Source organism: Pelobates fuscus, chromosome 6, assembly GCF_036172605.1.
Source record: "Pelobates fuscus isolate aPelFus1 chromosome 6, aPelFus1.pri, whole genome shotgun sequence".
In the NCBI taxonomy this organism is placed as follows: Eukaryota; Metazoa; Chordata; class Amphibia; order Anura; family Pelobatidae; genus Pelobates; species Pelobates fuscus.
Window position 1 is genome coordinate 165382974 of NC_086322.1, and position 13084 is coordinate 165396057.

The following is a 13084-nucleotide window of genomic DNA, read 5'->3' on the forward strand; positions in this document are numbered from 1 at the left end:
TAAATCATTTATGCCCCACCTGAAGTTCCACTTATCACACAGTATTAGTGGAACTAATGTAGAAGCTGTCACAGTCACTGTTAGTTTACACATAGCCCTGTTAAAGGACCACTATAGTGCCAGGAAAACATACTCGTTTTCCTGGCACTATAGTGCCCTGAGGGTGCCCCCACCCTCAGGGTCCCCCTCCCGCCCGGCTCTGGAAAGGGGAAAAGGGGTAAAACTTACCTTTTTCCAGCGCTGGGCGGTGAGCTCTCTGCCTCCGATCCTCCTCCGTTCCGCCCCGTCGGCTGAATGCGCACGCGCGGCAAGAGCTGCGCGCGCATTCAGCCGGTCGCATAGGAAAGCATTTACAATGCTTTCCTATGGACGCTTGCGTGCTCTCATTGTGATTTTCACAGTGAGAATCACGCAAGCGCCTCTAGCGGCTGTCAATGAGACAGCCACTAGAGGATTTGGGGGAAGGCTTAGCCCATTTATAAACATAGCAGTTTCTCTGAAACTGCTGTTTATAAAAAAAAAAAAATGGGTTAACCCTAGCTGGACCTGGCACCCAGACCACTTCATTAAGCTGAAGTGGTCTGGGTGCCTAGAGTGGTCCTTTAATAGTTGTGACTAGGACTATGTGCAGTGATTTCCTGACTCACAGAGGTGGGGGAGAGAGAGGTGTGTTTTAGTGCAGAAAGTTCACTTGTACAAAATAAACTGCAATGGAGAAAGTAAAACATCCTCCTTTTGATGCATCTGTTAAATAAACAAGCTTAAAGTTGCAGAGATTTTTTGCAAGACTTTATATAGTTAACAGTCACACTGAGAATACAAAATCATAATATGCTTGGTTGCTTCATCCAAGTGTGTGTGGTTGGAGATATTCGAGAGTTTTACAGAAGCTTCAACTGTCTAAGAGTTGTGCTAAGAGTTTTCTTTTTTTTTTTGTTTTTTTTCAATTTGAATTTTATTGAGATTATTTTGCATTAAACATCTTTACCATATTATGGGTAAGGTAATTAAGCACTGATGTAGTGGCACATTTGACTGTATACGTCATAAAGAACAATTTACAAGACATTGTGAAGGTACGTGAGGCATAGGTATGCACAATAAAAACAATATGAATGGGTGATGTTTTACTGTTACAGGTAAGATTCATCTGTAGGAAAAGGTTACTGATTGCACAAGGTAAGATTCATCTGTAGGAAAAGGTTACTGATTGCACAAGGTTTGATTTTATTAAAGACACGGAGGCTCATATTATGCATATCTCTTTCTTTATTACTCTCAGCAGCAAAGATAGAGAAATATATCAAAAATGAAAGAAAAAAACGTATAGGCATACAGGCAACCAATCACATAACAGAGGAAGTGACTATAAAAGGCCTGTGTCTCCCACAATCCCCCTCTTTCTTTGGGGCTCTCAGACCAGCTAAGTATCTTGCTCCTCTTATGGATTTATGCTCTGAATGTTTGCATTATTAATGTTGTTTTTCTACAGGTCTTTTGATTAATGCTGTGTTTTATAGTGTTCTACACTGTCTTTCCTTTCTGGTGGTGTACCTAGTGGGGATCCCTCCTCTTTTTACTTATGTTTTTCTCCACCGGGGAGCTATCTCCCCATGCTCCCCTGTTGTTAGGCTACCTTGTTCTGGGTAGCGCACCTCGGGCGCCGGATTGCCACGACACTGAGCCGTCCATGGCTCTCTCCTCGCTCTCGCGGTCTGCCCGCGTGGGTGAGGTGCTCGCGCCCGGTCTCTGCCTGTGTTCTACCTGCGATCGGTGACTGCCCGGCTTCCACGTGCGGTGGCCATTTTGGAGGCAGTTCTTACTCGCGGCCGGTATCACTGCTCCCTGCTACTTGCGGTCAAAAAAAAGGCTAGACTGTGGAATCGGGCTAGAGCCCTTGAAAAAGGGTCAGATGCCAACTGGGGTGCGGAGGCTGACTCAGACGTGATAGGGCACGACTCTTATGAGTCAGGTTAGGATCTACCCCATACGGGTATAGCCCTGCTGGGACCTCTACCACTACTCGGGATCCTTTACATGGCCCCTCTGGGGATAATAAATCGCTGTTGGATCCACGGGGAAACCCCTGCTCGATCCAGATGACATACGTCACCGCCGATCTGCTGAGTGGGAACCTGCAGGGCATTTCACCCAATATGTTGCACGGAGCATGCACCCCCTCCCCCCCATTTCCATAGAGGGCCGCAATCAATTTTGCGCTGCATGCCACAGGCCTTACCTCCTGGGCTCGGCCTACAGGACCCCTAATATTGACCCACAGATCGCACGATTGTTTAATGCGGCTGGCTGGGAACCGTAAAGGGGCCTGGCCTACTCCCCAAAGGGATGCCAAGATAGATTTAAGTGCCCTGGGCCCTTTGTCGAAGCTGTATGAAATTCTGGATGCCGCTAGGCATGGCATATTTTACTGCACCCATCGCGATGGATCACAGAGAGTACTTCCACTTTACCTGGCACGAGAGGCGGTGGCGTTTTACATACCTACCGTTCGGTCTCCCCTCAGCTCCTTGGTGCTTCACCAACATCATGGAACCGGTGGTGACCTCTCTTCGTACGCGTGGCATGCGCCTGATTATTTGCCTGGACGACATTCCAATCATGTCCCAGTCCAGGGATCGGCTACGGATCCATGTGGAATGGACGATCAGTCTGCTCCGCAACTTGGGATTCGTGATCGGCTGAGACAAGTCAATCCTGACCTCAGCTCAAATCGATAACACTCTTAGGTTTCACAGTGGATTCCATTCGACAACCTTGGATTTCTCGCCCAGTCGTATCCTGGATTCGTAAGAATGACCTGATCGGAGGTGCGACTCTTAAGCCGTTGGAGGGCTCGGTAATGTAATGGACCCGGTCTATCCGGGTCCATTACATTACCGAGCCCTCCAACGGCTTAAGAGTCGCACCTCCGATCAGGTCATTCTTACGAATCCAGGATACGACTGGGCGAGAAATCCAAGGGCAAACTGATGTGGTGGTTGGCGCACATGGAGGCTTGGAACGGAGGGGCCATTTTCGGTTCCATTCCAGACATGGCGATAGGGTCCGATGCCAGCTTAAACGGCTGGGGGGGCTCGTTGTGGCAACGCTTCCACAGGAGGCAGATGGTCCTTACTCTTCAACTGTCTGGCACTCTTGACTGGTGCCTTCGCGATGTGCAGCCTTACCCCAGGTCGGGCGACTTGCTGCGTTCTTCCCAAGATGGACAACGTATCGGCAGTTTCCTTATATGATTCACCTAGAAGGTACCAAATCCAAGATGTTGGCTCTATTGGCGGAAGTTTTTTGGCAATTTTATCTATACTACAATGTCTCTAACGGCAGAGCACCTCCGGGTCTGGATAATTCGGGGCCGGATTGGAATTCGGGACATTTGAGAGTCTCGGGAGATTGACACTTGAACGTTTTTTTTTTGTTTTTTTTTTAACGGTTGGAGACCCGATCCGGCAGCGGTGGCGACGGACGTTTTCCTTCAAGAGTGGCCAACGGGCCGCCTGTGTGCCTTTTCCCCCGTTCAACATGATTGCTCACACGGGCTGGTGTTGCAGATCCAATTGCCTCTGATTGCGTGGCCCTTTTCAAGGGACCTTGGGTTGTCCCAAACGTTCCGCAAGCAACTCTCCTGCTCCTCGATAACGCATGGGCTCCGTGTACGAGATCAGCATCCCGTATCTGCCCCTCTTCATCTGACCCTGGAGTTCCTTACGCTCCTGCTCGATTCGGGTAAGGCGTACCACATTATCAACTTTTGTCGCTCAGCTATCCCAGCTGGACATGGTGGTTTGGATGGTTCACCCGTCAACGGACATCCTTTCGTATGTCGCCTTCTCAGGGTTGTTCGCCTCGCTCGACCACCTGAAACTCGTTTTTTCTCTGCCTTCTGGGACGTCTATGTGATGTTACAGTTTCTATCGTCCTGGTACCCTAACCAGGGAATGACATTTAGCATTTGTCATCTAAGCGCGTGATGTTACTCTGTTCGATTTTGTGTATGAGAGTGTCTGATGTCGGAGCCCTTGATTTGGACACCATAGCTTTTACTCCCGAGGGTGTTCCTTTCAACATATCCAGGAGGACTAGATCGGCATCCAAGTCGTTTGTGTGCCCTAGTTTCTCGGAGAGTCCGGCACTCTGTCCAATGGATTGTATGAAGGCTTGTTTGGAGGCTACGCAGTCTCTTCGTTCATTAGATTTTCATCCATTGTTTGTGTATCGACCCGATTCTGGCACATTGGGTGCGCTGGTTCTTATTTTCGGCGGGAATGGACACCTCTATCTTCACGCCTCATTCTATACGTGGTGCTATGGCTTCGAAGGTTTCTGCAATCGGCTGTCGACTAGAGGACACTATGCGAGCGGCGGATTGGTTTCGGGAGTCGACCTTCCGTAACTTCTATTTCAGCCCTATTGAACACATCGCATCTCAAGTACTAGCACAGCTTTAAACTTGCATAATATGAGTCTCCGTGTCTTTAATAAAATTCCCAGATTTTACTATTAACATGACGTAAAGTCATGATTTTATTAAAGACACGGAGGCGAGTATTATTCCCTCCCGGTTTTGGGATGAGATGCTGTTGGACGTTCAGGTATGTTGCAATCCAGTCTGTTTATTGTATGTGTTTATTGTATATATTTACTGAAGAAGTTTTCAATTTTCCATGCTTTGGTACTAATGGTATTTTTCTATATTCTAGGTTTGAGTTCCTAGACTGCTCCTGACAAATTTATTTGGCGAGTTTCAGGTTGGAGTTTGGATTTTACCATATTTTTCTCTTTTTTGTAGCCTGAAGTTCGGTTTGTTGCTGTTTCCTGTTCTTACCGGTGTGTGTGATGTCGGTTCATGTTTCCTGGTCTTCGGTTCGCAAGAAAGAGGGGGATTGTGGGAGACACAGGCCTTTTATAGTCACTTCCTCTGTTATGTGATTGGTTGCCTGTATGCCTATACAGTTTTTTTCTTTCATTTTTGATATATTTCTCTATCTTTGCTTCTGAGAGTAATAAAGAAAGAGATATGCATAATACTCGCCTCCGTGTCGTTAATAAAATCATGACTTTACGTCATGTTAATAGTAAAATCTGGGAATTTCCTGTTGGTAATTATAAGGAATTTGATTTGATTAGTTAGCTACTTGCTATTGATTGCTGTTTAAATTAGCTATTGTTTGCAAATAAGCAGAGGCCTGCCCAGGTGTTAAACATTCCTAGTGGGTGGTGATTTTAGGAGTATATAAGGGTTGTTGTCAGTAGCTTGGCTAATATAGCTTGGTTGCTTCATCTAAGTGTTGCTTCTAAGTGTGTGTGGTTGGAGATATTCTGGAGAGTGTTGCTTCTAAGTGTGTGTGGTTGGAGATATTCTGGAGAGTGTTGCTTCTAAGTGTGTGTGGTTGGAGATATTCTGGAGAGTGTTGCTTCTAAGTGTGTGTGGTTGGAGATAAACTGGAGGTAATCTGAGGTATTCAGGAGGATAAATAAAACGTTTAAATTTGTTTGATTTAAATTATTTACCTCATTGGAATGGCAGACTTAGTTCAGTGTAATAGTTGCTATGCATTTGTTTCACGTTCCACTTTTTGGAGGTTTGGTTGTTGTCTAATCTGTAGACAGTTCTCTATTTTGCGGCAGGAGATTGTATTTTTGAAGTCTGAGATTTGTAAATTATCTGGTAAATAAACTCAGGCTGGAACTGCTGCAAAGCCACTGCCGCAGAGACATAATAGGAATGGCAGATGGATCACTGTAGGATCTGGTAGACTTAGAGTTGTGGATAAAAGGCATGTTGCACAGTCTGTTGCTCTACATAATTAATTTTCTGCACTTTCAGAGTGTAATGGTGTTGTGTGGAGAGAGGCACTGAGGCCAGTGGTGTTGTGTGGAGAGAGGCACTGAGGCCAGTGGTGTTGTGTGGAGAGAGGCACTGAGGCCAGTGGTGTTGTGTGGAGAGAGGCACTGAGGCCAGTGGTGTTGTGTGGAGAGAGGCACTGAGGCCAGTGGTGTTGTGTGGAGAGAGGCACTGAGGCCAGTGGTGTTGTGTGGAGAGAGGCACTGAGGCCAGTGGTGTTGTGTGGAGAGAGGCACTGAGGCCAGTGGTGTTGTGTGGAGAGAGGCACTGAGGCCAGTGGTGTTGTGTGGAGAGAGGCACTGAGGCCAGTGGTGTTGTGTGGAGAGAGGCACTGAGGCCAGTGGTGTTGTGTGGAGAGAGGCACTGAGGCCAGTGGTGTTGTGTGGAGAGAGGCACTGAGGCCAGTGGTGTTGTGTGGAGAGAGGCACTGAGGCCAGTGGTGTTGTGTGGAGAGAGGCACTGAGGCCAGTGGTGTTGTGTGGAGAGAGGCACTGAGGCCAGTGGTGTTGTGTGGAGAGAGGCACTGAGGCCAGTGGTGTTGTGTGGAGAGAGGCACTGAGGCCAGTGGTGTTGTGTGGAGAGAGGCACTGAGGCCAGTGGTGTTGTGTGGAGAGAGGCACTGAGGCCAGTGGTGTTGTGTGGAGAGAGGCACTGAGGCCAGTGGTGTTGTGTGGAGAGAGGCACTGAGGCCAGTGGTGTTGTGTGGAGAGAGGCACTGAGGCCAGTGGTGTTGTGTGGAGAGAGGCACTGAGGCCAGTGGTGTTGTGTGGAGAGAGGCACTGAGGCCAGTGGTGTTGTGTGGAGAGAGGCACTGAGGCCAGTGGTGTTGTGTGGAGAGAGGCACTGAGGCCAGTGGTGTTGTGTGGAGAGAGGCACTGAGGCCAGTGGTGTTGTGTGGAGAGAGGCACTGAGGCCAGTGGTGTTGTGTGGAGAGAGGCACTGAGGCCAGTGGTGTTGTGTGGAGAGAGGCACTGAGGCCAGTGGTGTTGTGTGGAGAGAGGCACTGAGGCCAGTGGTGTTGTGTGGAGAGAGGCACTGAGGCTAGTGGTGTTGTGTGGAGAGAGGCACTGAGGCTAGTGGTGTTGTGTGGAGAGAGGCACTGAGGCTAGTGGTGTTGTGTGGAGAGAGGCACTGAGGCTAGTGGTGTTGTGTGGAGAGAGGCACTGAGGCTAGTGGTGTTGTGTGGAGAGAGGCACTGAGGCTAGTGGTGTTGTGTGGAGAGAGGCACTGAGGCTAGTGGTGTTGTGTGGAGAGAGGCACTGAGGCTAGTGGTGTTGTGTGGAGAGAGGCACTGAGGCTAGTGGTGTTGTGTGGAGAGAGGCACTGAGGCTAGTGGTGTTGTGTGGAGAGAGGCACTGAGGCTAGTGGTGTTGTGTGGAGAGAGGCACTGAGGCTAGTGGTGTTGTGTGGAGAGAGGCACTGAGGCTAGTGGTGTTGTGTGGAGAGAGGCACTGAGGCTAGTGGTGTTGTGTGGAGAGAGGCACTGAGGCTAGTGGTGTTGTGTGGAGAGAGGCACTGAGGCTAGTGGTGTTGTGTGGAGAGAGGCACTGAGGCTAGTGGTGTTGTGTGGAGAGAGGCACTGAGGCTAGTGGTGTTGTGTGGAGAGAGGCACTGAGGCTAGTGGTGTTGTGTGGAGAGAGGCACTGAGGCTAGTGGTGTTGTGTGGAGAGAGGCACTGAGGCTAGTGGTGTTGTGTGGAGAGAGGCACTGAGGCTAGTGGTGTTGTGTGCAGAGAGGCACTGAGGCTAGTGGTGTTGTGTGCAGAGAGGCACTGAGGCTAGTGGTGTTGTGTGCAGAGAGGCACTGAGGCTAGTGGTGTTGTGTGCAGAGAGGCACTGAGGCTAGTGGTGTTGTGTGCAGAGAGGCACTGAGGCTAGTGGTGTTGTGTGCAGAGAGGCACTGAGGCTAGTGGTGTTGTGTGGAGAGAGGCACAGAGGCTAGTGGTGTTGTGGAGAAAGGCACAGAGGCTAGTGGTGTTGTGGAGAGAGGCACAGAGGCTAGTGGTGTTGTGGAGAGAGGCACAGAGGCTAGTGGTGTTGTGGAGAGAGGCACAGAGGCTAGTGGTGTTGTGGAGAGAGGCACAGAGGCTAGTGGTGTTGTGGAGAGAGGCACAGAGGCTAGTGGTGTTGTGGAGAGAGGCACAGAGGCTAGTGGTGTTGTGGAGAGAGGCACAGAGGCTAGTGGTGTTGTGGAGAGAGGCACAGAGGCTAGTGGTGTTGTGGAGAGAGGCACAGAGGCTAGTGGTGTTGTGGAGAGAGGCACTGAGGCTAGTGGTGTTGTGGAGAGAGGCACTGAGGCTAGTGGTGTTGTGTGGAGAGAGGCACTGAGGCTAGTGGTGTTGTGGAGAGAGGCACTGAGGCTAGTGGTGTTGTGTGGAGAGAGGCACTGAGGCTAGTGGTGTTGTGTGGAGAGAGGCACTGAGGCTAGTGGTGTTGTGTGGAGAGAGGCACTGAGGCTAGTGGTGTTGTGTGGAGAGAGGCACTGAGGCTAGTGGTGTTGTGGAGAGAGGCACTGAGGCTAGTGGTGTTGTGGAGAGAGGCACTGAGGCTAGTGGTGTTGTGGAGAGAGGCTCCGAGACCAAGGTGAGGCCTAATAGAAAGCAGTTGTTGTTGTTAGGGGATTCCATCATAAGAGATGTGGAGATGGACAATGGTGGTCTTGTGAGGAGTCTTCCCGGAGCTACTGCTCACAGAGACAGGAGACGTATCTGTAATATTGTTAAGCGAGCAAAGCAGGAAGGGGAATTGGATGTACTTGTCCATCTAGGGACAAATGACTTGGCTTGCAATGAGGTTTCAGAGGTTAAGGAAGTTTTTAGTGTTTTTGCCAGTGATATACGGCAGGTTGCTTCCACACTGTCATTCTCTGAAGTTCTGCCTGTGCATAACACTCAGAACGACAGGCGGATGCGTATTAGGGACTTTAACTTGTGGCTTGGTGAATGGTGTCAGGAGCAAGGATTTGGCTTTATTGCTCATGGTAGCTCTGTTTGGAATGGAAATAAACTGTACAAAAAAGATGGTTTGCATCTTACTCAAAAGGGAACAAATGTTCTCAGTGAGCAGTTCAGAGGTTTTGCTAGGATGTATTTAAACTAGGAGGGGGGGGGGGGGGGGCAAAAGGGTGATAAAACATCAATCCAATTGTCCCCCAAAACAAGGACAGAAGGTGCCTGTAGCAAGTGTGTTAAAAAAATGATAAGCTTAGAGTCATGTCTACAAATGCTCGCAGTTTAGGGAATAAGATCCATGAACTTGTGGCAATAATGGCAACTGATGATGTAGATTTAGTTGCTGTTACTGAGACATGGTATAATGAGAAAAATGACTGGGACATAGCAATACCAGGGTACTTTATATAGAAAAGACAGGGAAGGCAGGAAAGGGGGAGGGGTGGCCCTGTATGTGAAGGATAGCATAAAATCTAGCCTAATAAAAGGTTAGTGAGACGAACATAGAGTCCGTTTGGGTTATGTTAGAATTTGGTAATCACACAGTCATTCGTGTAGGTGTGATTTATAGGCCCCCAGGACAAATTGAAGAGTTAGATAATCTACTAGTTGAGGAAATGGCTAAAATGACGAAGGGAGAAGTTATCGTCATGGGTGACTTTAATCTTCCTGATGTGAATTGGAGAACAAAAATAGCTGCTTGTGCCAGGAGCACACATATTCTAAACTCCCTACTGGGATTGTCTCTAAAACAAGTCGTTGAGGAGCCAACTCGTAAAGAGGCCATACTAGATTTAGTGTTAACAAATGGAGATTTGGTATCAGATATTACTGTAGGTGAAAGTTTAGGATCCAGTGATCATCAATTAGTGTGGTTTAATATAAGAACAGTGACTGAGTCACACCACACAAAAACAAAAGTTTTAGACTTTAGAAAAACAGACTTTTCTAAAATTAGAATATGTGTAAAGGAGTCATTATCAGATTGGAGCAATTTAAATGGCGTCCAAGAGAAATGAGATTTAAAAGTTGCACTACTGAAGGCAACAGAAAATTGCATTAGGCTTGTCAGTAAAAGCAAAAAATTCAAGCAACCACTGTGGTACTCCGCAGATGTGGCCAAAATAGTAAAAAACAAAAAGTTAGCATTTAGCAATTATAAAAAAACCCAGAGTGAGGAAGACAGAATGATCTATAAGATTAGGCAGAAAGAGGCTAAGAAAGTTATAAGGGCTTCCAAATCACACACAGAAGAGAAAATAGCACAGTCAGTAAAAAAGGGGGACAAAACTTTTTTTAGATACATAAATGAGAAAAGGAAAGTAAAACAAGGATTAGTTAGATTAAAAACAAAAGAAGGAAGGTATGTAGAAGAGGATAAAGGTCTAGCTGACTGCCTCAACGAATATTTTTGTTCGGTATTTACAGATGAAAATGAAGGAGAGGGACCTCAGTTAAGAAAAAGGATAAATGAGTTATTTATTACACGTGAGTTTACAGAGGAAGAGGTTCTATTTCAACTGTCAAAAGTAAAGACAAATAAGTCAATGGGACCTGATGGAATACACCCAAAGCTATTAAAAGAGCTTAGTGGTGTACTAGCAAAACCATTAACAGATTTATTTAACCAATCACTGATAACAGGAGTAGTCCCAGAAGATTGGAAGTTAGCGAATGTTGTGCCCATTCACAAGAAAGGTAATAGGGAGGAGTCGGGCAACTATAGGCCAGTAAGCCTTACTTCAGTAGTGGGGAAAGTGATGGAAAGAAACCATGTTAAAGGATAGGATTGTTGAACATCTAAAAACACATGGATTTCAAGATCAGAGACAACATGGGTTTACTTGAGGGAGAGCATGCCAAACGAATCTTATTGATTTTTTTTGATTGGGTAACAACAATTATAGATCAGGGTGGTGCAGTAGACATTGCTTACCTAGATTTCAGTAAGGCTTTTGACACAGTTGCACATAGAAGGCTCATCAATAAACTGCAATCTTTAATATTGGATTCCAATAATGTTGAATGGGTGAGGCAGTGGCTGAGTGAGGGTTGTAGTCAATGGAGTATATTCGAAGCTTGGGCTTCTCACCAGGGGGGTACCTCAGGGATCTGTACTTGGACCCATTCTCTTTAATATTTTTATTAGTGATATTGCAGAAGGTCTTGATGGTAAAGTATGTCTTTTTGCTGATGATACTAAGATATGTAACAGGGTTGATGTTCCAGGAGGGATAAGCCAAATGACTAATGATTTAGATAAACTAGAAAAATGGTCAGAGTTGTGGCAACTGACATTTAATGTGGATAAGTGCAAGATAATGCATTTTGGATGTAAAAACCCAAGGGCAGAGTACAGAATATTTGATAGAATCCTGACCTCAACATCTGAGGAAAGGGATTTAGGGGTGATTATTTCTGATGACTTGAAGGTAGGCAGACAATGTAATAGAGCAGCAGGAAAGGCTAGCAGAATACTTGGTTGTATAGGGAGAGGTATTAGCAGTAGAAGGAGGGAAGTGATCATGCCATTGTACAGAACACTGGTGAGACCTCACTTGGAGTATTGTACGCAGTACTGGAGACCGTATCTTCAGAAGGATATTGAAACCTTAGAGAGAGTTCAAAGAAAGGCTACTAAACTGGTTCATGGATTGCAGGATAAAACTTACCAGGAAAGGTTAAAGGATCTTAACATGTATAGCTTGGAGGAAAGACGAGACAGGCGGGATATGATAGAAACATTTAAATACATAAAGGGAATCAACACAGTAAAGGAGGAGACTATATTTAAAAGAAGAAAAACTACCACAACAAGAGGACATAGTCTTAAATTAGATGGACAAAGGTTTAAAAATAATACCAGGAAGTATTCCTTTACTAAGAGGGTAGTGGATGCATGGAATAGCCTTTCAGCTGAAGTGGTAGAGGTTAACACAGTAAAGGAGTTTAAGCATGCGTGGGATAGGCATAAGGCTATGCTAACTATAAGATAAGGCCAAGGACTAATGTATTTAGAAAATTGGGCAACACATTCTATGTTTCTATCATGCAGAGATGCTATGCTGCTTACAGTGACCCTTCAAATTAAAAACACATAAAACATATGTTCCTCTAGGAGTCTTTACTTTCACAAAGCATATGCAAGATTTGTAAACATTTAATTTGCCAATCTGTATGATACTCTAGCAAGACAGAGATACACTCCTTAATGTAAAAAATAGTAGACAAATCTGGGGAAAACAACTAAAGGGACACTACAGTTAAAAACCCCAAAAAGAAACAAACACAAAAACACTTTAGCCTAATGAAGCAGTTCTGGTGTATAGATTGTGGTCCTGCAGTCTCACTGACCAATTCTCTGTCATTTAAAAAAACAAAAAACAAAAAAACAGTTTATGCAGCGTAGTCACTCCTCCCTGCATAGGACTTGCACAGTCTTCCTAAACACTTCCTAGAAAGAGTCTAATATTTACACTTACTTTATCGCACAATCGGTATAATTTAGAATTTCTTATCTCCTGTATGGTTTAACGCTTGCAGTCTCCTCCTGTGTGTGATTAAAGTTCAATTTACAGAACATGAGAGCAACATTTCATTGAAAATTAGGCCATTTTGTATGCAGGATGTGTTAGTCACAGCTGGGGGAGGGCTGCATAAACAGAAAAAAAAAAGTGATTTAACTCCTAAATGTCTGAGAATGGAGCACTGAGACTGCAGTGACAGTACACAAAAGCAGCTTCAATAAACTAAAGTTGTTTTGTTGCTCTAGCATGTATGCCACCTAATTTTAACAAATATTTTAAAAAAGTGTAGGGCTAGCAATGTAGGTTCCTACTTATTCTGATGAGGTCCCCAACATTGTGTTCAAATGTTGTAACTATCCTATATGGAAGAATGTATTATGGGACACAATATAAAGCAACAGTTAGTCATTCTACATTTGTGTTATTTTCATAAATGGCCATTTCTAGCTTGGAAAAGCTTTACGTGCAAAAAAAAAAAATAATATATATTTCAAGCCATTCCAAGCAGTAAGCACTTTACTCCAGAAACGGTTGTTTTTGCTGTGACATTTAAATGGCCTACATTGCTGCTACAGTTTTTCTTTGGCAAAGAGAAATGTAGGCTTGGGGAATAATACAAGTAGACAGCATGGTATAATAAAAATAAGATGGCCTTATTACGACTTGCACACACCAAGCATTCCCTATAGTCATCATGTATGAGCAGCACCCATCTTATGTCTTATAAATACGCCAGCACTCAAT

At 45.6% G+C, this 13084-nt stretch overlaps 1 protein-coding gene across 1 annotated transcript in view; it reads right to left on the reverse strand.

Moving 5' to 3' along the window:
* Positions 1 to 13084, reverse strand: part of TBC1D9 (TBC1 domain family member 9) — a 79548-nt gene that overhangs the window by 32184 nt on the left and 34280 nt on the right. The window lies entirely within an intron of this gene.